Source organism: Zootermopsis nevadensis, unplaced genomic scaffold, assembly GCF_977971745.1.
Source record: "Zootermopsis nevadensis isolate Lab colony 2312 unplaced genomic scaffold, Znev_1.0 Znev_ptg000017l, whole genome shotgun sequence".
Lineage (NCBI taxonomy): Eukaryota > Metazoa > Arthropoda > Insecta > Blattodea > Termopsidae > Zootermopsis > Zootermopsis nevadensis.
The window spans coordinates 14,285,727-14,312,885 of NW_028259149.1; the positions used below are offsets into that span (position 1 = coordinate 14,285,727).

At 39.3% G+C, this 27,159-nt stretch overlaps 1 protein-coding gene across 3 annotated transcripts in view; it reads right to left on the reverse strand.

Moving 5' to 3' along the window:
• The window catches only part of LOC110839298 (sodium-coupled monocarboxylate transporter 2), a 77,302-nt gene extending 50,734 nt beyond the window's left edge, over nt 1-26,568 (reverse strand). For 2 of the 3 annotated variants that reach the window (XM_087350866.1, XM_087350867.1), the window contains exon 1: nt 26,290-26,568. The gene's annotated coding sequence lies outside the window, so the exon portion shown is untranslated. The remainder of the gene's footprint in view (nt 1-26,289) is intronic. The other variant, XM_022083384.2, reaches the window with a different exon arrangement.
• Between the last annotated feature and the right edge of the window lie 591 nt (nt 26,569-27,159).

Below are 27,159 nucleotides of genomic sequence, written 5' to 3' on the forward strand. Positions count from 1 at the left end.
TGCATGACTCTCCAGGACAAAGTGGTTATGTCATGGTCATTGCAACTAGCCAAGAAGATGGGCCTTTGTATTAACTGGTGGCCAAGATTAAAAAGTCAAGTCAATGTCAGTCGCCATTTGAAACTAGTCAACTAATTGCATGGAGCAGTCCATCCTGACAAGTTACCCGTCCTCAAGCTTTCCAAGAAATTATCTGTCTCTTATGGAACTTTCATTATCGTGTTTGAAAGAATCCGCCACTGGCCAGATGTATCCAGTCTCCCCAATTATCACATATAGGTCCATTTCAATATTATCCTCCTACATATGGCTATGGTGTTGTATTATCTTCAGGTTTTAAAATAAAAACTTTGTACGTATTTCTCATTTCTCCTACGAATTTTATTCGCCTTTCTTATCTCATTCTCCTATATATGACCACCTTAATAATATCTAGTGACAACTTCTTATCCCATTATTTTCAGGTTTCCAGTCACTTTCTCATTATTATGCCCAAATATTCTTGTGAGCAGCCCAGTAATATCCTTCTCAATATTATCTGTCCGTCTGCTTCACTGTCTTCCTAGTGATTTGCAAAAGATTTCTGCATCAAAATTCTGTGTGTATTTTTTGTCTCTGCTATAAAAGCTACATGCCTAGTTCATCATAACATAAACTTGGTCTGTATGAAGACTAACAAATATTTGTACCGGTATTAGAGGCCTGTATTAAAAGTTGTTCACTAAGTTTAATTTTCGTTCTTAACGCTTTAATGAACCGAAAATCTAAATATGTCAGATTAAGGAAACGAACTCTTCGCTAAAAATATCCATTGATGACAGTAAATACAAATCTGTGACCGTTATTTGAGATGCATTGTAATATATTTGCTATTCGTTAACTGCAAAAAATTAGCATCGTGTACAGACTCATGCGCTGTGTGTTATCGCCAGTCACGTGTTTGCTTCCAAAGGTTTCGCAAGATGTTCGTCGACCCTTGCGGCCCAGACTGAGTACCCAAAACTCCGACTGAGTCAGCAGATCTTCAGAAATACCGCACGTGTGAATGAAAACAAGCGAGAAAGAAGATGAGAAGAGAGTAAAAGAGAAAACACTGGAAGGAAGTAAAGAGAGAACAAAGTTTTGAGAGGTCGCCATGATATTTTATATTCTAACCAAGTTCGATATTCGTAACACTGGTGATTTAAGTTACATTAAAATTGATTTTTAACGTAGTATCAAAGTCCTGATCTGGCCCAAGCTCAGAGGGATCATGTTTGTGACGTCAGTAGCCAACATTATAACACGTGTAACATGAATCACTCTACTGATGTCCTTAAGGATATTTGTCATGAACCATTGTAACGGTTACATAAAATAGCGAACACGCGGGTACAGCGAACAGCGTAACATTGCGATTCACTATAATTTCAGCGTGGAAACTGAAACAGACGACAAAATACATGGCATAATATCAAGGAACTTAAGATAAACTGTTGTTCGGTGTAAATTTTTTGGGACCAAAGTCATGAGAGGAAAAAAACAATAAATTGATATGTGCTCAAAATACTGACCCCCCCCCCCCCAATAAAACGTGATCACACTTATGGACAAGAAAATTGTTATTGTCACATCTGTGATGAGAGAAAATTTAATGTAAAGAATAAAATTTGCCGAGGTTACATAAATGAAGAAGATTATTTGTTGTGATCATATCCACGAAGAATAAGCATTTCCGTGAACACGTTCCTGAAGAAGACCATTTGTCATGGTCACATTCTTGAAATAAAACACTGTGTAGTGTTATATTGCCATCTGTGCCCAGATCTCACAGTTATCGATGCTTTTAGACCAAAGTTTTCGATGGAAAAGTAATATGTAGTTATAATTATTACTTCATAATCTTGTTACTGTATCAGTACTGAAGGAAATGGTGCCACGAGGTCCTACCAAGATTATTTGAAAAGAAATATTTGGTTTCATCTGTAAAGAGCAGACAACACATTGAATAACTTCTGAAGAAACAGATTACTCATGCTGCAGAATACTCTTAACGAAAACAACTCGAGATCCCTGTAAGGCGGATATTCTTGAAGGTCAGGATGAAATGATTCTGCGGGAGTCCCTGGCTACCAGCAGGTGTTTGGCTGCAGGCAACATCGTAGCGCGGCTGACAAGATGAGACTTGGCGAAGCTAATGAAAATCAACGGCCGCGATGATGTCAGAAAAACCACGAAATTTAATCCCAAACAATTTTATAAACCCAGTCCTCAAGTCGAGGGGTGACAGTAACTGGAAAATGTAGGAAACTGTACAATTAACAGCTTCAGAATATTAACCTTCACTTAATATTAACAAAGACTAGTCATATATGTGGGACATGTAGCACGCATAAGGAACTGGAAACACCTTACAGAGAGGTCAGCTTAAGATATGTGGTATTTTATTTATTTATTTAGTGTTCTGTCTGACGACAGGTCCATATGAAGAGGATCCTTCCATCCTTTTCTCGGACTGGGACCTGTTCATATACGTTCTTGGCAGATGATCCAGAAGTGGTTTGCCATTGCCTTCTTCTGTGTGTGAATGGAGTAATTGTTGGGATGCCACGGAGGAAAACTCCGTGTTGCCTAGACCACGGCCTTGCCCAACACAAGTTATAAATTCTGGCACCGCAGGGAATCGAACCCGAGACCCCAGGATTACAAGGCCAGCGTTCTAACCGCTAGATCTACGTGGCTTATAGTGAGAGTGTATATGAAAATAATATTAAAGTTGAACTTAATTTGGTTGCGAGAATTTAAAAAATTCAGCTGGCTCATAGTTACAAGCGATGGGATTTTATTGGACAACGTTGATGAATCTTCTGATCCCATAAAGAATTTAATGGCTGAGTATCAGTTGATCAATAATCTATACCATGGATCTGTTGCATTAGCTCAATTAGCAGTTATTCCTTAGCCAATTAGCTACTAGGGATTTCAGATAGTTAGCTAGTAAGTTACGAATCGGTGACTTGCATTTCTTACGTGCGTTGTCATTAATGAGCCATTCTGGGCATATTTTCTCATCTGGGTTTGTTAACAGCTTGATTTATCAACTAAGATACAAATAAGACACCTAAATCATTGTCGAATTAAATAACTGTGGGTTTAATTGCTGTTATAGACGCCAGATTGCTGCAAGTAAGAAGCCACTGTTGCAGAGCAGTTATCGAGGTCGGCTTTAAGTTAACACGAGACTTGTGAGGACATGCGGGCCGAGAACGATTGGGGGACAGAGACATAGGTAAGAATGAGAGAGATAAGAAAGAGAAAAAGAGGAAGAGATAACAGAAGAAGTAGAAAAGAAGATACAAATGAGAAAATGAAAAAAATAAAGGTGGAATGGAAGAAGAAAGAAGGATGAAAATGTAATCATAATAAAATAAACGGAAACACAAGAGAGAAATAAATAAGAAGAAAGAATGAGGGAAAGAAAGAAATAGAAAAATTTCGACAGAAAGAGGAAAGAAACTGATAGACAGGAAAGAATTAAAAAAAAATAATGGGAGAAAGGAACATCACATCTTCCCACCTTTCTGCTCTGAGCTGGCACAGACAGCTACTGGTTACGAAATGTTAATAATGATCATTAAGTTGCCTCCGGGTTCACGGGCCGTGGATATGAAGGAACGCCACCTTCACGGCTCGGCGCTCCGAAAGCAAAAGTTGGGCTGCAGCGCCACAAAACTCTTGCCGGGAAGCGCCGAGACTTGAGTTCCCTTGTGACGTTCGCCAACGAAGATGTAGGATAACAAAGCTAGAGGAAGTGACGAATGAATACAAATTTCTCGGAGAAGGCTCTACACCACGTATTTGGCTTGCTGGTTAGTTATTTTGATGATAATTTGTAGCTGTGACTGAACCAGATCGTCGCTTATATCATCATCACCATCATCTCTTAAGGATCAAGCCTTGTGGCTTGTTCAATTTCACAACTGCTTCTAAAATCATGAATCAGGTTATAAATTTCGCAGGCTTCTCGGACGAGTGATCAGCACCTCGCAAGGCCTCTGCCTACACAGAAAGACTAGGACGGACAGACATCCGTGCCTTAAGCGGGATTCGAACCCATGCCCCAGCCGCACGATCGTTGTGATTCACACCCTGAAAACATTATAAATGGTTTATAAAGTGAAGATTCTTCCCGAGAGTCTTTCATCATTACAAATGATTTTCAGAATTCAACATACGTAAGTTGGGCTGAAGTACCCTGAAGATGGTGGTAGTATATTCCTCAAAAATTTTGATGTCTACATACAAATCCATACGGCGTCACAAATCAGAAGATCAGTATCGATTGTCATTTCCGCCGTGAAAACCTCAAATCTCATATGAAAGTCTGGAATTTAAAATGTGTACCTTATTAAAGCATATTTTTAACAAGTCGTTGAAATACACAAACTTATTTGCTCTGTATGGAATAAGGACGAAATGATACAGCAGTGGAAGGAATCTATTCAATTCATAAGTAGGATGAAAAGACTGATTTTAATAATTATGGAGACATCTCTCTCTCTTATCATCTGCCTACAAAATTGTATCCAACATTCTTCTAGCGCGGCTGACTCCATATGCCAATGAAATTATTGGGGTTCAGACGTAATAGATCTGCAACTGATCAAATTTTGTACGCTCTCCAGATAATATACGAAAAGTGGGATTACAATGAAACAGTCCATTAACTAATTGTAGACTTAAAGAAAGCCTATGATTCGGTTAAAAGAGAAGCCCTTTACAATATTTTTCTTGAATTTGGCGTACCTAAAAAGCTAGTCAGGCTAATTAACACGTGTTTAAGAGAAACCTCTAGTAAAATTCGTGTAGGTAAACAATTTTCCGATACATTTCCTTTTCAGAATTGTCTGAGACAAGGAGATGCTCCATAGCCGCTGCCTTAGAATACGACATTTGGAATGTATAAGAAAATCAGGGCATCAGAATTCAGGACAGAACCAGAACATACGAACAGCTAATCTGACAAAATTCAAGTACTTGGGGACAACACTAACAAGTCAGAATGACGTTCATGACGAAGTCAAGAGCAGATTAAATTCAGGGAATGATTGCTATTATTCAGTCCAAAATCTTGTGTCCTCCCGCCTCATATACAAACATATACAAAAGTGTAATTTTGCCAGTTGTGCTGTATGGGTGCGGAACTTGGTCTCTCACTTTGAGGGAGGAACACTGATTGAGGGACTTTGAGAACAGAGTGTTGAGGAGGATATTTGGGCCTAAAAGGGAGAGAGACGTATCATGGAGAAAACTACACGGCCTGTACTCCTCACCTGATAATGTTAGGGTGATTAAATCGAGGAGGATGAGGTGAGCGGGACATGTGAGGTTTTTACAGGGTATTGGTTCGGAGGCCTGAAGGGAAGAGACCACTGGAGAGACCTAGACGTAGGTGGTAGGTAGGAGGATAACGTTAAGACGGAGCGAACTGGATGCAGGATAGAGACCGGTGGCAGGCTTTTGTGAAAACGGTGATGAACCTCCAGGTTCCATAAAGGAAGTGTGCTATTCTTTGACAAGCCGAGTATAAAATCGACTTTTCAAAGAATTTCCTGCACCATAGAGTGAGTGAATGAGTGTAACAAGTCCTTTAACCCACAGTGTGTGTGGGTGTGTTCAATTCTGTTATCATAATAAACAGCTATTACATCCACAAATATTAACCGATCAATATTTATATTGGAGATGCGGTATATTTTCTTGGAGGTGGAAACAGATCTCGTAAACATATTTCCAACGAGTCTAGTGCTTTTATTACCCTCCAGAGGTCTTTTGTGTTTTTCCTAAGAACTTGTGGTAAATTTCAGGGTAATCAGGTCGTTGCTTGAGTAATAATTCCACGCAATAGATCTTTGTCTGCTAAACCCTGTCTCACCCAAGTGCGATCCCGATGCAAACAGAGACGTCTTTAGCCACGCCACGTGATTGGTTGGAGTCCTGCAGTCCTAGCTAAGTAAAGTAAAGCTGTCCCACTGCACGCCATGTAGGCGTTTGGGGGGGGGGAGAAGAGATATAGCTCCTACTCCTTAACCTCGGTACTAAATTGGGGGGTGAGATGTCAGCATCACGCCCAGGCCGCGCTTTACCCCGGGAAAGGACCCCGATACCCACTGGACAGGAGGCTGGGTGGGTCCATTGCTGGACTGATTTTCCCCCTGCAATGCTGGAAATGGTAAACAGAGCCTTGACACCAAAACGGGGGTGTGCTTACGGTAACAGGAATGTTGTCGTGGCGGGAAAGCCTTGACTTATAAACCTGGGGGCTGCTGCTACTGGTGCAGGTTGTCTCATCAGACAACTTGTCCTTTGTGAGAAGAATGTTGGATGGCGTTCAATGGTATGACAAGGAATACACTTATACATATTAAAATTACCTTCTGGTCCACTAACTCTACAGGCTTGTTTTTATATCACGACATGCAGAATTTCACGGCTGAATAGGGCAACGAAAGTAAAATTAACTTTCGAAGGAAAAAATAACCTTGCACACCCCACCCAAATATTTTGCTGTGACTAAATTTCTTTTTGAGCAACCGAGTAGCACGTATAAAGAAGCCTTCAGCTTCTAGTGGTTGATTAAAATAAGTTATTGACGAAAGAGGTTAAGGACCATTTCAGAGTTCTCCAGAAAGTGAACAGGTTTTGTGTAAAATCTTTTGGTGCCGAAACGATGTAAGTACATTGAGTGTATATGGCGTTTGATTAGAAAACAGACTTGTGTCACTTGTCAGTTTACAGCAAGAAACAGTCGAGTCATTGCTTCTCCCGAACAAATTGCCAGAGTAGACTTTCCTGGTTCTTGAATCAAATATCAAATTCTAGTATGAAATTCCTAGAACCATATTAACTTTAAATCACAGTATGCTGTTTGGAAGTTCATGGTCGCTCAGCTGATTAAAAAATTTCGTTTTATAGAACATGAAAATTCACTGTTCACAAATCCTGAATTCAACCCAGTTCACAACCCACGCCCTATTTATCTCAGATCCACCTTAACATTATCCTCCTATTTATGTCTTAGTCTCCCAAGTTACAAAGATCTTTTCTCTGGAGTCTTTCAGACAAGTTTGTAACCCTACGCATTTATCACATCGCACATGCGTGAAAAATCTCCCCGCTCATCTCGTTCTGACAGATTTAACGCCCGTAGGAATATTTGGCAAAGAATATGGATTAAGAAGTTCCACATTATGTAGTTTATTCTATCAAGTTGTTTTTATTCTCATAAATTCAAACATTTTCTTCGTCACTTTATATTCAAACGTCTTCAATCTGTCACTCCCTGTTTTCCAAATTACATTACAGAAACATTCATTCTTGAAATGAAGTATTAAGACATGTCAAATCTTTACAGCATATGAATGAGTAAGCAAGAGCCAAGACCGCTCTTGTGTTTTGTTTGGAAGGTCGTAACCGGGGATTTCCAAAGCACGCAAACGCAGTGCCTTCATTACACTGCCATTACAAAACAGAATACTCGGCTTTCTAAAACGGATTCATTAAAATCTAAGCAAAGGAATAAAATGTTTACGTCAGTTTATTCAACGACCCTTTCTCAAATGAATACGTAAAGCTGAGCAAACTGTATGATATGGTTCTCAAGGCGGTGAGTTGTCTTCTAAGTTTTAACACCTTTAAGTCTGGTTGAAATTCACCGACGTTTCAGCGGTACCTTCTGGGCCGTGATAATGGAGGCAGCAAGGACCTCTGAAACGTCAGCAAACTTCTACCATACTATACGGCGTTACAATCCCGAAAGCAGCCATCTTTGAATTAAAATGTATTAGTAGGAGGGTTAACTTAGTCTGTGACTAATGCTCTGTGAGTAGACTGCCTTCACTGGTACAGAAATAACGAGGCGATCACTAAATAACCGCCAGGAGAGAAAAAAGGAAGAGAGAAAGGAATTAATAACGAGAGAGAATTAAAAAGAAAAGAAAGAAATGTTTGATTCTGCGACAACGCGAATATGAATCAGCAACTCTGCCCTGTATGTCGATCAAGTAACGGGGAGATAAAAGTAGCACTGATCTTTAAACACGAATAATACATTTTAAGATTTCGAAGGACGACACGCTCTAATTGCAGATCTTGTAATGTGACATCAGATACATTTTTGAGCACAGGTTAAAATGATTCGGAAAAACAGACATGCTGTTTATTTGTAGTTCACGGGGGGGGGGGGGGGGGGGGGGAGAGAAGAACTTGATAAACGTGGTTTTGTGCACCTTCAGACTGGAAAAAGAAAGATCTGGCTGAGCGACTGTGGTGGAGGACGAAAGAGAAGGAAGGAAAGGAGAGAAAATGGAGAAATAGAAAGAATAAGGAGGATAAAAGAATAAAATTATGAACGAGAAGGAAGAGACGAAGACAATGAAGAGGGAGAAATGAGGGGGGGAAAAACGAATTAGAAAAGGAAGTACAGAAAACGAATATGAAGTCTGAGAGGATTTGCAAAAACATATCAAGTTTCATGTGAAGCAAATTTTCTCATCGTGATCCTGCTTTTGTTCTGGTTTCAGTCTGTGGTGATTCCAACCAATGGACACAGTCAGTTCCTGTTACCACGTGACGTGAAGCTTTAAATACGTGCACGAGATGGGACCTGTTTTTGCAGGATAGAACAGACAGGTAGTGATGACGTCACAAACTGAAAACCAGACCGATTAGTCCAGAATGTGATTAGTCTGGCGTGTTTATAAAACGTGCAAACATTGTCCCCTAATAAAATCGATGGTGCAAGGTCTCGGCTTTTTTTAATGTCGATAAATGTTCGATTGGACATGAAATGTCTCGATTTTCAGGAACTCGAATTATCATAACTATGTTCACGGAAGTCCGATAGTGGATCTCATTACGAGTCACATTCTGATTATCAAAAATCAAGATGCCAGATTTCCTTTCAACTTCGTCTAGATCTCGAAACCAGCATCTTCATTTTAGGCTTTCTTAAAAATGACTTGTATATTCACATATGCGTTCTATATGTTCCGCCCATCTTGGTATCCTTGGCTTCATCGACCTAGCAATGTCTGACAAAGAAAAATATTCTAATTTCTTTTCTTCCTTCCCAACTTATTTCATCTGTCTTTTATCATTCCATCCTACACTTCCGCTGAAAACTCGTCAGCTTTCACGATGCTGCACCAGCTGGTAGTTCCGAAGACGACGAGAAAAATAAGTATAAAATGGGCTTGTGAGGTGGGAACTGGAAAGGAGTTGGAAGACCCGTGAGCGTCAAATCACGGCAGCAGGTCCAACAGAATTTTAAAATCGTCACTGTGAAAACAAAAACAATAACAATGTTTTTCAAAATGGTAGTATGCCTGCTATATGTCGTGCCGTGAACGCGCAGGGCCACACCGTCGCGTGACCGCACACACGGAATTCCTTTTTCCGAATTCGAAGTGTAATGCCCGATACAGGCCTACATAATTTCGTCTCCCAATGACGTCACGTGACATGCCATCAGCTGTTTCATGGCGGTCGCTTTCATATCTCAGCCCGTTCACTGACCACGGCTGAATGACGTAAAATGTTCTGCGGTAAATGGTAAGGAGTGGTGAGGAAGAGGGTCGTGGCCTATTTCAATGCATAATATTGGCATTACTATTGAATGACTAGTAGAAAGTAACATATTGAATGTTTTAACTTAACAGACGAAAAAATAAGTATTAAAATTTTTCTAAGTTTCTGGAAAAGAAAAAAATAATAAGAATGAGTTCTGGCAAATGATTAAAATCCAATGGAAATTCCCGAATACAGGCACCGGTTAACAAGCATATGGTAGAAAAAGTCACAACTGATAAATTTGTTTGATAATGATTATGACAAATTTTCAAAAGCTGTTACGTACGATCAGTTTACGTGTTACACCTAATTTACAGCAAACTGGGATGCGTCACACTTCGTTATCCCCACATAGCAATTTAATGTTGTGAATTATCTTGTTAAATCGTGTGTTACGGGACAAATTCCCTGGACAAAACAATAAAATTACTATGAGAATTTCCTTTTGTGTGTATTCACAAAGAAACACAATTTCACTCCCCATTTACACTAAGCCTGTCATTATGTCACTATTTTGTGCTTCCAAATTTGATTGGGACACACTAGAAGCGGTCATTTTGTAGACTCAGCTTAGTTGACTGTTGATTACCTTGCAGATGAGTTCCTCTGCACATTTGTCTAAAACACGTCACTGATTCTTAAGTGTCTTTTAATGTTCCTTCTTCAGAACCTTATAATCTAGACAAATCTCTCTGTGCCACGATTCGAAAATAAACGTCAATATTATGGACACAAATTCACGAATCTTCATGACAGCTAGTATGAACATCATGCTGTTTTTTACCTAACCATCATGTTACTTTTCATACATCAACAAAAATAACACGTGGCAATATTTGACGAAAGTTTTGTAATAAAATACAGCTTAGAAAATTAAACAACTTTTCTAAAATACCAGTGTTATTTTAAGATCGCGAAATATGTCAACAAGACAACTGTGCAAAACAGACAAATTCTGTTGCAAAACTTAAGTTGCGAAATTATCTGGTAGTCTCCCCCCCACGAGGAATTAATTCTACCAATATCCAGTCTGCGACTTGTTAAAACTACCGGACGCGAAAACAAATTCAATGTGTAGAGCGATATTAAGACGTTATTAAAATTAATAATATTCCTTTACTTCTCTGAGGATCATAAATGAACTGTCGAATAATGTGGAAGGAGACGGCCATGATTTAATTTAAGTGCGGGAGATTTTATGTTCCTAACCTGGGAGAGGGTCCTCTACCAAGGGAGGCAAAGCACACCGGAGCCAAATAAATTCAGGCTAAAAGACTGCACGGATTATTAGGAGCGTTCGCAATGAGGTTGCAACAACTCGCCATGTCTCTCTGTCTGTCCCCATGGAATTACTTGAGAACTGCTGAACGGATTGTCATGTAGACCTACATGTTGATGTATCTCAAGGAAAACTTGCTATCGAAAATATGTGGAACACAAGTTACAGAGAACAATGGAACACCTATTTAATATCTTTGCTAGCCGCCACCTAATATCATGTTTCAAAGTCATAGCCAGATCGTTGCAACACGAACAGCGAAGTTCAGGCTAGTGAAGACACTTGAGAACTCGCAGCGTAGCAAAGCTGTATTGGTAACGTAGAGCTGAATGGTAAAGAGAGTGAAGTCATTCTGTGGCCTTGAAGCATGTAATTTTGTGAACGCAAATTGTATTATGCCTTTTCGTATAAATTTCACGACTTTTAAAATAATTTAAAAAGAAGAATGTTTTAAGATGTGTCATCTCAAATATGGAGTAAGGATAAATTCTGTCGAATGTATGTTATTTGAGGCCCACGCCCGTCACGCAATTTATAAGAGAACATAAAAGGAAAAATTAAGTATTAAGTTCCTGAATTATAGAGAAATAAAAATTGAGACGCTATAAAGGAACGAAAGTTACGTATTTGTTGCCTTGTGTATACATTTCCTAACACGTTTGCACTCAATAACTGATAAATTTCCTTATGCATTTACTATGTGCTGATAACACCTGATTACTGAATGCCTACAAGGGAATGATAGTTTGTCAGCTGTGAGATGTGCTGTAAAAATACAATGTTATAGATTAGAATAAACTGGGTAAGTTTACCCAGTTTCAGTTCATGCGCTCTTACAAGCAGACACGAGGCAGTCGCTAAATTCCAACCATCTGAATTCAAATTACGTACCATTCGTTATTCTTGTATCAATTTTCTCCAGCGAACGTTCGTTTCCCCCCCCCCCCCCTCATTTCTCCACTTCGCCATGGACCTCAGAAAGTGGACGTAACAGGACACTGGGGGGAACGCTTTATTTTTACATTCTACTCTTATTGGAAAAGTCAAGGATGATGAGTTAAACGGGGCATAGAACACGCAAAGGAGAGATGACAAATGATAAAATTTTATTTGGAAAGCCTGAAGAGAAGAAACTTTGGGAAACCTGAGACGTAAATGCGCAAATAATAAGACAACAGTGTATAGGTGACTGCACACAGAAGTTGTTTACTCCAGATACCATGGGTATGAAAAATAGTTCATATTGTCACTGATAGATGACAGCACGATGGATAATGGCGTCATCACACCTCATAACCTACAACAACCGCCAGGTTGGTTTTACCAGTGTAGGACATTAAGAATTACCTCAACATTTCATACATATTAGTTAAGCTGTTCTCAAGTTTACAAACGGGTGATGACGTCATCTTTTGCAACCCATAAACCTCTGCGATGATGTCATCGCCGAGGATTATAAGTAACGAGTCATCCCACGATCATGCTCCATATCATAAGTTCGATTATTCTTCTCGCTGGTATCAACCATTGGAGGTAATTAATAAGTACATGTCTGTGCTAGCCTGCAATACCATTCCGTCCATCCCAGATTTGATAAAAATCCGTTCAGCCTTTCTCGAGTTTTGGTTTTTATCGCCATTGTAGTTCATAATGTGTCCATCGCCTTCGCTAAGGATAAGGAAGACATAAATACGAATATTGAAGAAACAGGGTGCTATGGCACGGAATGGATTCGTCTGGCTCGGGATAGAAACCATCTGCGGTCTCTTTGTGAAAACGGTAGTAAACGTGCGATTGTCACTTGTTTGTACCAAGTTTGTTTGTTTTTCAGCTCAAGTGTAAAATTAGGAACTGGGCAATCACATAAACAACATCAATATTTTGACAAAATCATTAAAAAAAATACGTAAGAGGTTTTTTTGGGCAGAAGATTTTCGCGAGGATTTTAGAAAATAATGGAATTCAGAAGAAAAACTTTATATATCTGCACTAGCCACGGTGGTCTAGCGGTTAGAACGCTGGCCTTGTAATCCTGGGGTCTCGGGTTCGATTCCCGAATTTATAACTTGTGTTGGGCAAGGCCGTGGTCTAGGCAACACGGAGTTTTCCTCCGGGGGCTTCCCCGGTTTCTCCGTGGCATCCCAACAATTACTCCATTCACACACAGAAGAAGGCAATGGCAAACCACTTCTGGATCATCTGCTAAGAACGTATATGAACAGGTCCCAGTCCGAGAAAAGGATGGAAGGATCCTGTTCATATGGACCTGTCCTCAGACAGAACACTAATAATAATAATAATAATAATAACTAGACCTAGTACAGATAGGGTATCGCGCACGAATCTTATGACTTGTGCGTTCTAGGGCTAACCTCATGTCCCATCATGGCCGTCTCAGACAATGCCATAGACGAAACTTTTAAAATAAATTACAATGAAAACTATCACACTTTGCTTTATAAATACTACAGCAGCAAATGATACAACATAACACAGAGCACTCAAATGCCCTTAGGGCACGTATTCTGTCTTTTAAAACTATCCTGGATCCTGACCACCAGACGAAATTTCATGAATCCATAAATCCACAATTTTAGATTTGAACTCCCGTTGAGATATTCTCATTTTCCCATGACAGGTTATAGTGAAGATATCGACCAGAAGATGGAACTTACAGATTGACGTATAATCCGAACCAAGGCAAAGGATTTCTGCACTGAAACATGACGGTCTCGAAACTGAGATATTCTACACCGAAGTCCAGAATCTATTGGTTTTAAGGAGAGAATTTATAAAGTTGTCACGTTTCTTGGTTCAGCTTGTTGTGTCAATATTTTCGGTCATTGTATTGGTTTATTTATCAAGAAAAGAAAAATAAAGAAAGAGAAGACATTTATCTCAATCCTTATTTCCCTTACGTTAAATTCATACGTCATCGTCAGTAAAGGTACAATTTGGCTGCACGCGACAGAGACAAGTGACCGAGGCAGGCGACAGAGACGGGAGACGGACACATCGCAGCTTGTCGCCACATACTTTTGAGGTGACGACCGAGACATGAGGCAAAGTGTTTTCTTTGTTTTGTTGAGACATACGTGCACATATTCTGTGAAAAATGAGTACAAAAATGCTTCTAAAAAGGTTACTCGAAGAAGAAGAAGAAGAAGAAGAAGATGTGTTGCTGTGTTATTTGTTGCGAAAGAAACAAAGAAAACCTATGAGTTAAATATTCAAAACCAGACGTGAAGAAGGATCTTTCTGTCTGTTAATAAAGAATCATTTATCATTAGAAGAAGATAATTTCAGGAGTTATTTCAGATTGAATCATAAGCAGTTTGGTTACGTACTGAGTTTAATAGAAAAAAAACATACAAACTCGACCTCAGGATCCAACAGTGGTCGGTTTTCTGCTTTTCTACCAATTGCTCATCTTAATTTAATTTCTGCAATTATTTTACTCAACAACACACGTGCTGCCTGAGCCCGTCGCGAGACACTACTGGTCCGAGAGCGGTCGCCTGCGCTCAGTCTCTGTCGCCTGTCTTTGTCTCGCGCTCATAATTGTACTTCATACGATTGTACAGAGAGCAGACAGGAAGCGACCAGTCTCGGTCTCGTAACTCTGTCGCCTGCCTCGGTCGCTTGTCTCTGTCGCGTGTAGCCAAATTGTACCTTTAAGGTTATGTCGGATCAGTACGGGCCAAAATAAAGTTGTTCAGACAACTTTTACTGTAGGTCCTCAGTACCAACATTCGTTAAATAATTTCACTAGATATGTAGAAGAAACGTGTGAACTGGCAGATACAACAGAATCATTATTCGTCCATTTTATGATCTTTGCGCGAAGAACTTACAAAAAAAAGAAAGACCTAAACTATGAAGTTGCTTTGGGTTGCTTCATAGTAGAGCTGGCAGGCTACACACCATTCCACAAACACACGAGTTTCGTAAATGTACGTGTATATTTAGAGTCAACTTTAGTATTTGTCAGTCATCAGCTCAGTTCTTTATAGGGAAATGAGCCGAGACTGGCCACAGGCTAACTCTATTTGGGTATCTTTAAGCTGACCACTTAACCCACAGACGGAGATCAAGTTTGCCTCTACGTATCCCATACTCTTTTAAAGGCTTGTTCTGAAACACTGTCTGGAATCAATTCTCTAAATATGAATAATATCATTCTGTTTTATTTTCACAGTTGGTAAAATGAACGCATAACAATGAGGTAGTGTGTGTTTCTCCGTTTTTCCACATGGTTAATCTCAGCAGAGTTCGGTGATATTTAATATCAGTGCCTAAACATCTGAACCTAATCTAAGGACCCAATTAATGGCTTGGATACTTGGACGATCCGTTCTCCAAGCGCCTGAGCACTGCGGGTCCCAACTTTTTCATTGGCTCGATCTGTAGACATTCGGTAAGACTCCTTGGACGGGGGATCGGCCCGTCGCAAGGCCTCTACCTGTACACAGGACAACGCGGACAAACATCCATGGCTTGAGTGGGATTCGAACCCACGGTCCCAGCGACCAAGCGGCACAAGGCCCACACCTCAGACCGCGCGGCCACAGCGGACCCCTGATGGGGGCAGTAAGCTTTTCTAAAAAGGCAGCAAATATCAGATTACATGTTGCGACATCCCCACAACTTTTATTTCAAAAAGGAAAAAAAATGTTTTTTTGACACTCTGTAATGTGACGTTCACAGTTTTCATGACTTTTTCAGTATAATTTCTGATTGACAAATGTGTCAGAAATGTTTGTTGTCTGAGAGAACGCACAACAGGTATTTTATTTTGGAGACAACCGCAACATCCAGTCACATCAGAACCTGTTTGTGGGGACAGAGATGGTCCCTGAAACGTCGGTTTCGTCTTTTAACCGTCTGATCGGCTGATCGTCCGAGAAGATTTTATCGAGTTATGTCGCCGCGAAAGCTTTAAATCATATATAAAGCGTAACAATAGTATGTAACACTGGACTTCGAGGCCAGTGAAATATGAGAAATATCAAGCAACAAACTACTGTTTGTATGAAAGCCAACTGTTCTCAGATGTACATAATTTCAATTGCCAAGGCCAACGATTTTTTCCTGAGCTACAAATAGTACACGTGTTCTATTCCGTCCTTTTGCGAAATACAGTAAAATTACTTTTTCACACGTGTTCAGTTATTTCATATTCTGTTACATTTTCACAGTCACTAATGTTACACAGTCAAATCCAGAACGGCTAGCGACTAGTTAGGAGACGCCAGATTCGAATTTGGAAATACCGGCTACTCTGAACAAGACTTTTTTGAATTTTTCCTAGGAAGTTCATGTTCCTTCAAAACCCCTGGTTATATTTTAACCTCACTCAACGCTACGTTAACTATTTAGACTAAAATAACATCATTAAATAACTTATCAATACAGTCAATCAACAGATAAACCATATCTAAAATTAGTGACGGAAACTTGACCGCTTTTGGAAAACTCCACATTTTAGTTCACCTTTCCGGTCATACGTAATTTTGCCGCAGTGTTAAAGACTACTACATGCGATGCTGCCAACTTAAAGTGTTTGGGGGGGGTTGGGGGGTTAGTTATTTTTAGGGTCCAGCTGGCTTGCTGGCTGTTGGCGAGTTTACAAATAATAAAAACATCTGTAGCTAGGACACTTCCTGTACTGGCCTTCCAAATCATCCAGAAGGCCATATGTTGGCAAGGTTAACGAAAACGAATTCTGGACTACGGTGTCACAGAGTTGCCTTGCATGTCCCGTACGTACGAGACGAGCGGTACTACCACACATGACAGTCTCCATTAGAAATTTGATAGTTGTCAGCTGGTCAACACAATTCCTTCATTTTAACTATCTTCTAAATCAGGGATTGTCAACGTAAGGCCCCCGGGACGAATGCGGCCCGTGCCCATCTTTGTAAAACGAAGAAAATTGATAAAGCCCAAGTTAAATATTTTATTTTGAGTAGTAATTAATACAATTTAAATAATATATAAATCTGTAACATAGTAACATTTCTGATAAATTGCCTTGATAAGCACTAAAGATCGTTGGGTTGATATTCCAGCTACAGAACAATTTTTGATTACAGTAACAACGTTAATTAAGACCCACTACATGTTTCGACCGTAAATGATCTTCTTCAGGTGGTTATCTTTAAGTGCTTGAAACTAATATATAGGACTGCTAAATTGTACACATATTTGAAACAGGTAACATTTTCAGATTATTCGAAAAGTTGTTTACCTGGATGCAAAGAATGTTTGAATATTTTTAAAACAATCGCAAAGATCCATGCGAATATCATCTTCTTTCAGTATGTATATAATTTAGCAGTCAGGTCTTTAGCTTCTAGCACTTAAAGAGGACAACCTGAAGAGAGCAAACTATAGTCGAAACATGTACTGGATCTTCACAAGCATTGAGACTATAATAAAATATTGTTGTGGAGACGGACTGTCAAGCCAAAGATGAACACGCAAGAGGACGCGTCCCTTAAAACTAGATAAAAGATGCCTGAAAATATGTTTGCAGGAAATCTGTATCTTTAGTTGGGAAAATACAGAAATATTTTAAGAAGAAAAGCGAAATTACTGAAGAGGAAGGAATTACGATATAAATTACAAGATGTGTTACAAACACGTGCACAATTTGCCTCCTACATATTAAGCCGTAAATAAACAAAGTATTCTGCAAGAAATAAGGAAACTCAAATCCAAGACGTTTTAACATATTTTTAAAGAGAGGGTTTGTACAAACAATATCCACTAAAACCTATTTTCTATACCATAGGCCAAATGGGAAAATTAATTTATTCCATAAAATTAGGGTAATGCTGAATATACAGTGGTTAAAAGTGCATGGAAAAAACAATAATATTCACAAGAACACGGTCTTCCAAAGGGTAAGCGAGATCAACAAAAGTAAACTATCCACACAAAGAACAAAGCTGACAATACTTAACTTGTTTAGCACACTGTTAACCACAGACTGTCTGAAAAAATAGTCTACAGGGTGGGTGGGAAGTAAGTAGGCTTTAAATAATCGCTGTACATTGGAAATATAGAGGTTATAACCATTTCTCAATGCTTACCTACTTCCCACCCACCCTGTATAAGGAACCTCCCGAATGGAATGTGTAAGAGAAAATGAAACTATTCCATACAGAGCAATTAAACACTCAAATAGTTTGCTTTTAAAATTATTAGCAACAGTGTCCCAAAATCATGTTCATGAAAAACGTATGAACATAAAAATCTTAAAGAATAATGAAATTGTTCCTGACCAACAACTAAATAGCAGAATAAGTTTGGTGGGAACACACAAGTTGCGTTCATGAGCAGTTGATGTGACGTAAGCGTCCACATCTTTTATGGTACTCATGAAACAATATGCCAACAGATAAACCGATTTTAATTAAATTTGATTGGAAAATTTAAAAAAAAAATTGTCGAACCACATTAACGATCATAAGTACATTATCGGGATTATCCGAAAAAAACGTGCAAATAAAGTTTCACAAACGAATATATTTAGCTTACTGAGATAAATATGAAAAATAGAATTCATAAATACATTTATTTTTTCGATAAACATTCAGTGCTTTATTAAATTCTAAAAATTGATCGCCAAGATCAATACAGCGGAGTTAAATATTCGTCTTCCGAATGGGTATACCTTATTTACTACTGCCATGGGAAAGAGTGATACGTGTTTATATGAATGAACCCGTTTTGCGCATGCGCACAGAGTGTTCATACGAGACATACTCGTGCTCACCTTGCTAGCTGTAACTACCGCAATCTCTTGTAGTAGAACAGTTTGCGATGTTTTCATGTCTTGGTATTATGCAAAGTATTTCCTAATAATAATATTATGTATGGGTGTCAGGGGCAGAGAAATATAGGATTCCCTTTCCACCACTTTCTTTTCCTGATAGTCTTTGCAGTAGAAAATAAATATTTGTGTGGCACTGAATGAATTTCACAAAGTTATGACAGATTGTTCCTTTAACGCGTCAAACGTTTAGAGCGATGTTTAGTGAAGTCACTAGACTAACCACAACTTAGGTCTACGCACGTTTACATTGCTCTGACCCACTTTCACATAATTCGTACCGGTTCCTAGATAGCGTTAGTGTCTATTGTGACATTATTTATAACCTTTGAAGTCAAAACAAACGATATACAAGGTGAATTTGTTAAGTACCTAATGAGTTGTGAATTTTATGGTTAAACTCGCATCGGTAACCAAGATCGCAAACCGAAGGCTCTCAAAAATTGAAAATACGTGTACGAATCTCGCTCGAAACATGAGTGCATGCAATTTTGTTATTGTTAGGGTGGTATGATTCTCCGTCAAAGGTGTCCAAACGTGTCTTTATTAAGGTTTTAGAAAATATCTTCAAGAGGAGACTAAGACCTGAACCAGGTTGTAGAACCAATAAGAAAACAGCTGAACTGACGGTGCAGGACTTCGAAAGGTGTGATCCACTGTCAAAAGATTATTACAATTTGTTTTAGGAAGGATTCAGACAACCTCGGAGATAAAACATACGGACATACAATTATGAATACGAACTTCCCAACATATCTTAGTTTTTTTTTACAAATAAATTATACAAATTAACAGGAATCGGTGATTATAATGTCCGAAAAGAAGGCCAATCCAGATGTGACTGGTTCTAGCTAGTTCTGATTGTTTTAAATTAGAGCCAATGCATTCCACTTATTGGAGCAATTAATTAACAGCGTCAAACGTCTTAGTTTGTTTTGTTTGTGCACAAAAATACATAATTTTAGTCTCGTGTTGTTGCTGGGTTTTGAAAAATAAACACAAGGACACGTACAACAACCGGTGGAGTTAGTGTCGAATGGCAGGATGATAGTGAATGATGAATCGTGAGAGATGTGGAAGGAAACGGTCATCTGTGTAAGACTTGAGGTTCTCACAGCGGTGAGTATGATGGTTTCCGTCTTCTGGGTTATTGCGCTGTGTAGTCTGGTCGATGTTAACCAACGTTTCAGAGGTCATACTGCCTCCGTCATCAGGGCGATGAGTATGAAGATTTCTGTCTTCTGGGTTGTTGCGCTGTGTAGTCTGGTCGATGTTTACCAACGTTTCAGAGGTCATACTGCCTCCGTCATCAGGGCGATCGCCCTGATGACGGAGGCAGTATGACCTCTGAAACGTTGGTTAACATCGACCAGACTACACAGCGCAATAACCCAGAAGACGGAAACCAAACGGTCATCTGTTTTCGTGAAGATTAAAGTATATGTTTCCTCCGAAATTTTGGTAACCATCTACAAGATTATAAGTTTTTACAACCCAGAAGAATACGGAGAAAATTACGCAATGATAGTAATATTAATACGAGGTGCTACTCAAAAGTTCGGGGAATTTGAATTCCACGCGCGGATCGGTTGTGGAATGGCCTGCCGCCGCTAGATGGGGCTAGCAGTTCCCTTTGTGAATTAGTGTGCCGCCAGCCGTGAAGGCGAGAGGTCGCGTTCTTGAGTCTCGTGCGTTTTCGTAACGTCGTGTTGTAGTGGTTCGGCGATTTTTTTAAACCTGCATAAATGGCAGATTTTAAGGAGCGAAGAATCTGCATAAAATTTTGATTTAAGCTTAAAAAAACTGCTATCGAAACCCACCGCGTGCTTGTGGAAGCATTTGGTGAGAATACTATGAGTCAAAGTAAAACTTTTTTGTGGTACAAACGCTTTAAGGATGGACGAACGTCTGTCGACGACGATGAGCGTTCAGGACGACCATCGACAAGCACAGCATCGGAAAACATCGCGAATTTGTCCCCTCTGGTCAAACTGTCAACAGGAAGTTTTATTGTGAAGGTTTTAAGCGGCTATGGGAGAGCATTGGGCGCAAAGTCCTGAAAAGTGGGAGACCAACAGCTGGGTTCTCCACCACGACAAGGCGCCCGCCCACACAGATTTTGGCTTCCAAAAACACGACAGTTATTCCCCACCCACCCTGTTCGCCTGACCTCGCCCCCTGCGACTTTTTCCTGTTCCCCAAAATGAAATTTCGATTGAAAGGCCGTCGTTTTGACACAATTGAGGAGATCCAGGCAGAATCGCACTTGAAGACTTCCAGGGATGCATGGAATCAACGAAAAGACTCTAGGATCGCTGTATCAAAGCCCAAGGGGACTACTTCGAAGGAGACGGTGGAAACTACGAGTTATGATAAGCAATGTTTTTTTTGTGGGCAAATTCCCTGAACTTTTGGGTAGCACCTCGTACCACTGACAGTTAACTCCATGAAACAGAGTCGTTCCAGAGAAGTTAATAGTTTGTCAGTTTGTCAATAAATTTTCATTATTTAATGGAAACAGAAAGTTTAGACCATGTTCACAAAACCACGCCAACAGATCTCAATTCTGAGCTTTGTGAACCTAGTCCACACCTTGCTAACATATTTTCTTAAAATCCACTTCAATATTATATCCCCATCTGAGCTCAATGTTCCAAAAAGGTTTCTGCCTTAAAAGAGTTTCCTACGAAAACCTTGGCTGCATTTTTTGAGGAAAAACATATTACAAACGCTGAACACAGAATGCTTAGGACGGTAATCGGACGTAGGAGAGAGAGAGACAAAGTGAAGTACACGATTCAGGGTGTACATTACAAACAACTTTTGGACTTACGTCGATTAACGTTGTTACGATAGCGAAGTATACTTGACTACGATAAGCTGTCAACGTGATAATAGCGGAAAATTATGCTAATGCATACTGAATTCCGGCGAAGAAACTGATCTGCCTTATGAAACTTCGTTTACCTCTGAAAGCAATCCGCTATAACAGGCTGTCGTCAAAAGATGACCAAATATAACCGCGGGCTTTACCTGTAACACATCTGCAACCTAACTCCAGGCGAATTTAATACGAAATAACTGCAAAAATGGTGTAAGTTTGGAGGTTGGAGATGGACAAATGCCTTCGCTGTTGAGTTGTATTTGTCTTGACGTGTTAATGGGAACTGTACTTACCATTTTAAAATCCCTGTAACAATTTTAAGGGACAAATACATCACATTTTGTTCTATGCTAATGTCCTTATTTGATATAAATATTTTGTCCGCGAAAAGTTTCAGTAATATCTTTTCATTGAAAGTGAATTCTTGTATTTTTATTATTTCATATTTGACATGTAACATAGTTTTTGTCGGGTCACTGATAACTCACGGCTAGTATCAAATATCCGTGGAGAAATTTTTATCAAAAGTCTACGTTTCTAGGACATCACCATTACGTCACGACTTCAAGGTCAAGTAAGTTTCCTGCTCAGACAGTATCAGAATATTTGTGTGTTGTCTTATCCTGTGTAATTACAAGTCTTCTGATCGGCCGATATCCTGCACGCTTCAACTTACCAAACGTTTAACGGGTTTTCCTTCTAAAAACTAATCCATAGCATTTAATTTCTGAAATCTGAATAAGAATAAGAGCAGACCAACGTTTGTTCTAAAAACACCCGGCGAACTCGACGGAGAAGTGTCCTTTTTGAGAAGCCTACAGTACTCAGTCATTAAAAAGTAGCTCCTTTTAATGAAACACAAATTTTCACAAGGGCTCACCCTCTTTCCTTCAGGTGTTATTATTATTATTATTATTATTATTATTATTATTATTATTTAGTGTTCTGTCTGACGACAGGTCCATATGAACAGGATCCTTCAATCCTTTTCTCGGACTGGGACCTGTTCATATACGTTCTTGGCAGATGATCCAGAAGTGGTTTGCCATTGCCTTCTTCTGTGTGTGAATGGAGTAATTGTTGGGATGCCACGGAGAAACCGGGGAAGCCCCCGGAGTAAAACTCCGTTTTGCCTAGACCACGGCCTTGCCCAACACAAGTTATAAATTCGGGCACCGCCGGGAATCGAACCCGAGACCCCAGGATTACAAGGCCAGCGTTCTAACCGCTAGACCAGTATGTGTATCGAATAAAATTACGTATTTATTTCTCATCTCTCCAATGTAAGGTATATATACTCCGCTCATCTCATCTTCCTTGTTTTTTCAACCCAAATAATAGTGGTAAACATTACAAATTAAGACGATCCTTATTACACCCGTATAAAAAACAGGCCTATTACAGGGTGATTCAAAACTCCCTATGCAAATACACACTCCTCAGAATGCGCACGTAGCGTGCGCGCGTCTCTATCACGTGACTATGACCTTGATCGCTACATTCCTTCAACCAGCTTTTACGTGCTGTAACCGGAAATATATCCACAATGAGAAAGACACAGTAATCTAAGTCACTCAAGCCATACTGAAATTTGAATTGTTGGCTGCAATTCGATACAGTTAATCTGATTAATAAACGCACAACACTGTTGTAACTACACGACAGCTCGCGCCAGACCGTCAGTTGTCTTGCAACAGTCGTGGTGTAAAGATGTCTTTTCACAAGTTTAAAGAGTGTTCACTGTCGAAAACCATTGACATATCGTTCTTTCTAATCTTTCCAGAATGAATTTAGGGATACATTTCCCGATTCTCATACGCCAAACAAGTCGATAATATCTCAATATGTGAACTGTTCCCGTAACACACGAACTCTTAACCCGGTTTCATGAAACATACAAGGAAAAGACTAAATGCATGCATCGCTGAATGCTGTGGTCATTTTCCATCTCTTCATACAAATGTTTTTGTTCTGATTTCAGTGCAATTAATTTTTTGATAAACAGAATATGTACCAGGAATTGGTTGAGTGTCATTTTGAACATTCTGTATATTTGTGTTCCTTCAATCACCATGTAGACAGAAACTAATATTACGTTAAAGACATAAGTTACAGGTCTACTGTTTTGTATGCACAAAACTTGGCTCTTCAGTTTGTGACAGCAAAGTTCTGAGATGAATATTTTGATCTAAGAAAGGTGAAAAAGTAACTGGAGGATAGTGAAAATTGCATAATGTGTAGCTTCATAATTTTTACCTTCCGACAATATCATTACGCTGATCGATAAAGGTAGATGAGATATGGAACTTCCATTTTACAAAATTTTGGACCTCGTGAATGTTTTTAGGAAGTACGGATACATGGACTCGGAGCATTTTCGAATCCTGTTATCAGATTCTCGAAAACTCTGGGCTAGCACAGCCTTTGTGTGATCAAGTTACTGACCGACCGGTCATTAACAGAAACGTCCAACTTCGAACTTTAACCATGATATGAACATTGAACTACTAATAAACACGATGATGATTCACTTCAGACTCGGCACACAGAATATTCACCTCCAGCTGCGGTTTACAAGGCGATCTCTGGTTCTGACACGTGTCCTAACCAGTTCAGACGCTTCGATGGTGTTTCGTTTCAACTCTTAGTTCCATTTACGGGCAATATGGCAGCGTAGCGATGTGCTGTTTGCCAACAGCAGATAAATTAACAAATAGAAAGAATGTAAACAAATTAGGAAAATCATGGGGGGGGGGGGGGGGCAACCGGCCGAGATTCAAACTGGCAACCTCTCGAATGCAGTTATAAAACGTTGCTGTTACGACAAGCTGCTAAGTATAGTTTACTGAAAATTACTGTGGACATCCGGGAGATTCACGAACGTAACTAGATTCACTGCGCGATGTTTCTCTTTGAGAATTTGAAGATGGCTGTCTTGTAGGAGTTCACCAACGTTTCAGAGGTACTTGCTGCCTCAATTATCAGGGCGATATTCGTCATGATGATGGATGCAGAAACACCTCGCCGCATGAGAATCTAAAATTTCACTTGAGAGAATATTTTTTTTAGAATCTCCCTGTCGTGGAAGGAACCACGATGTAAGTCCCCAAATGAACCACATACAGAGCCAGTTGAATCCAGATACAATCTACATTAAATTACCAATGTTCTTACTGGGAAGAATAAGTTCGTATTGTAGAGTATGGACGGTGTGGACTTCAGGTCCTCATTTCGCTTCACGTACTACTACGCTGTTGGTGAACACTAGAAACATTGGGTATTAAAAGTCCTTCAAACTAATATGTAACACCTCTTGATATAGCCTCTCTTTGACTGAACATAAAAATATGACGTAAAACAATTAATCAGCTGTAAATGTTCACTGTTAAATTCCTGATAGACTAGTATCGTCACTAATTTAATTCTGCGTGGCTCAATAAAACACACTCTAATTTATGACAAACATTTTAATCATGTCGTCAAATGAAATAAAAGTGTGTTGAGTAGATAACGATTTGGAAGAAAGTAATGTCCTATCTGAAGGTTCTACACTATAATACGCCTTTAAAACTGAGAAAACCACGAAAAAGTCGTTAAGAACATCCGGTAATGTGACATATTCAAAAATGGGAACTTGCGAATAAATGTGTATAAACTTCCCGCCTTTTATGGAACCAGAAGTTTCGTTATCATGTTGGCAACAGCCTGGTACTTATGCCGAACCCGAGTCAGATGAATAAATCAATCAACTAATAACCAATGTAGAGGTGCAACATAATAGCTTAGAGGACTTAGATTATTTCATGTCATATGTGAACTAAATACTGAGACAATGAGTGCTAATAATAGCATTAAACAAAAGCCCTGTCTATAAACCGCGTATATCATATAGGTCCAATGCAGAACGTGAGAATTCACAGTATTTACCAGCGTGGAATGCACAAAATCACATTCCGAGCCACGAACTGAACTCCACACTACCAGAATGGGTCGGAATGTAACATCTCAACGTTACTTAGGCCATGTGCCGTTTGTCTATTGCTTCGTTGCGGAAAGGAAAACCCGATTTACGGCAGCCCCGACTTATATTTCGTCTTATATCATCACGTGCAGATATACGACGTATTTTACGAAACAGCCTGTTACCGGCTTGTCTTTACGTCGACATTCTGACATGTTCAAGTATTTCATGGATCTTTGCCCATCAAACACTGTTAAATGTGGCTAACGAAAGAATACAATAAGAAAGCCAGAAAAATGTCTCCCTTTTAAACATTAGTTAAGGCAGTAAGTTTGGACACAAATAGCAGAATAAAATGGGGTCTCTTGCAATGTTTAATACCTGATTAAATCACATACTTTTAGTTATTTTTGTAAACATTTTGGGTTTATGGCTTGTCATAACGGACGTGGCCATCATATCTGCAATGTCCAAGTAGGAAAAATGACAAATTAAACTGGTCCAGATTTATATCTTACGTCTTTCTGAATGTTAACACTGTACATGCATGATTATACACAGACCAACCCTTGTTTTGTGAAATTCTGGGTTTCTAGTCCGTCATCACAAAAGCAAACACAACGGCATCCGAGTTTCAAGGAGGGGAATTTCGCAAAAGAGTTGACCACCCCTACAAATTCATATTTATTAAATGTCATTTGTTTTCAGCAACTTACCTTCTGAGTATGAAGAGAGACGACGTTTCTGTACTGACAACTTACGAACACAAAGAACTTGACTTACACTCATATAAAACACAATTTTAGTTCCTTCAAACCAGTCGAATGTTTTGTTTATAGTTCAACAGTTTACATTACGTAGTTCTTGCACTGTTTCTTGTCATGGTAACAGTCTCACCCTCAAATTGCAAGCTCACAGAAGGCAACCAGCGTCTGCAACGTTTGTAGAGCAGCACACAAACAACCTTGCTATAGGTCTTGTGGCCAGCGACTAATGTTGACCCGTAGCCACGCCTGCGCACTGAATCACACTAAAAACGTGTGCGTGCGATCGGAAATATGGATGCACTTCCGTCAGTTATACATAGAAGAGAGAGAGAGAGAGAGAGGATGTTCGCAATTTTCTTTAAGCACTCCTTAGTCATCATAAGTGTCAAAGTAAAGAAATGTTAATGTTTCACGAAAATTTGGAGGTCAGATCAATTCTGAAAGATTAAATATTGATTTTTTATTGTTTGTAGACATCATTTCAAGGTTCAATGTTCTGAAATGAGTTTCAAGATAAATTTTATTTTTAAATGAAGACGCAATGATGACAAAATAGATTTGATGAATTAAAAGCTGATTTCTTTTGTTTGTAAACATAATCTAAAGGTCAAGGACATGTTTGCATTTCTTCAAGACAATTTCACTAGGAGTGCGAGACGTTAGCGAGAGACCCGACAAAATATAAACTCGCTTCCCTTTAACTTAATATTAATCACCTTAGGACCTTCCACGGTAAATATTAAAGTTTCAGTAGAAGAAAAACATGGTCGTGATACATTGGGCAGATTACAAAGTGGTTTATTTTTCTCTGTGAACAAA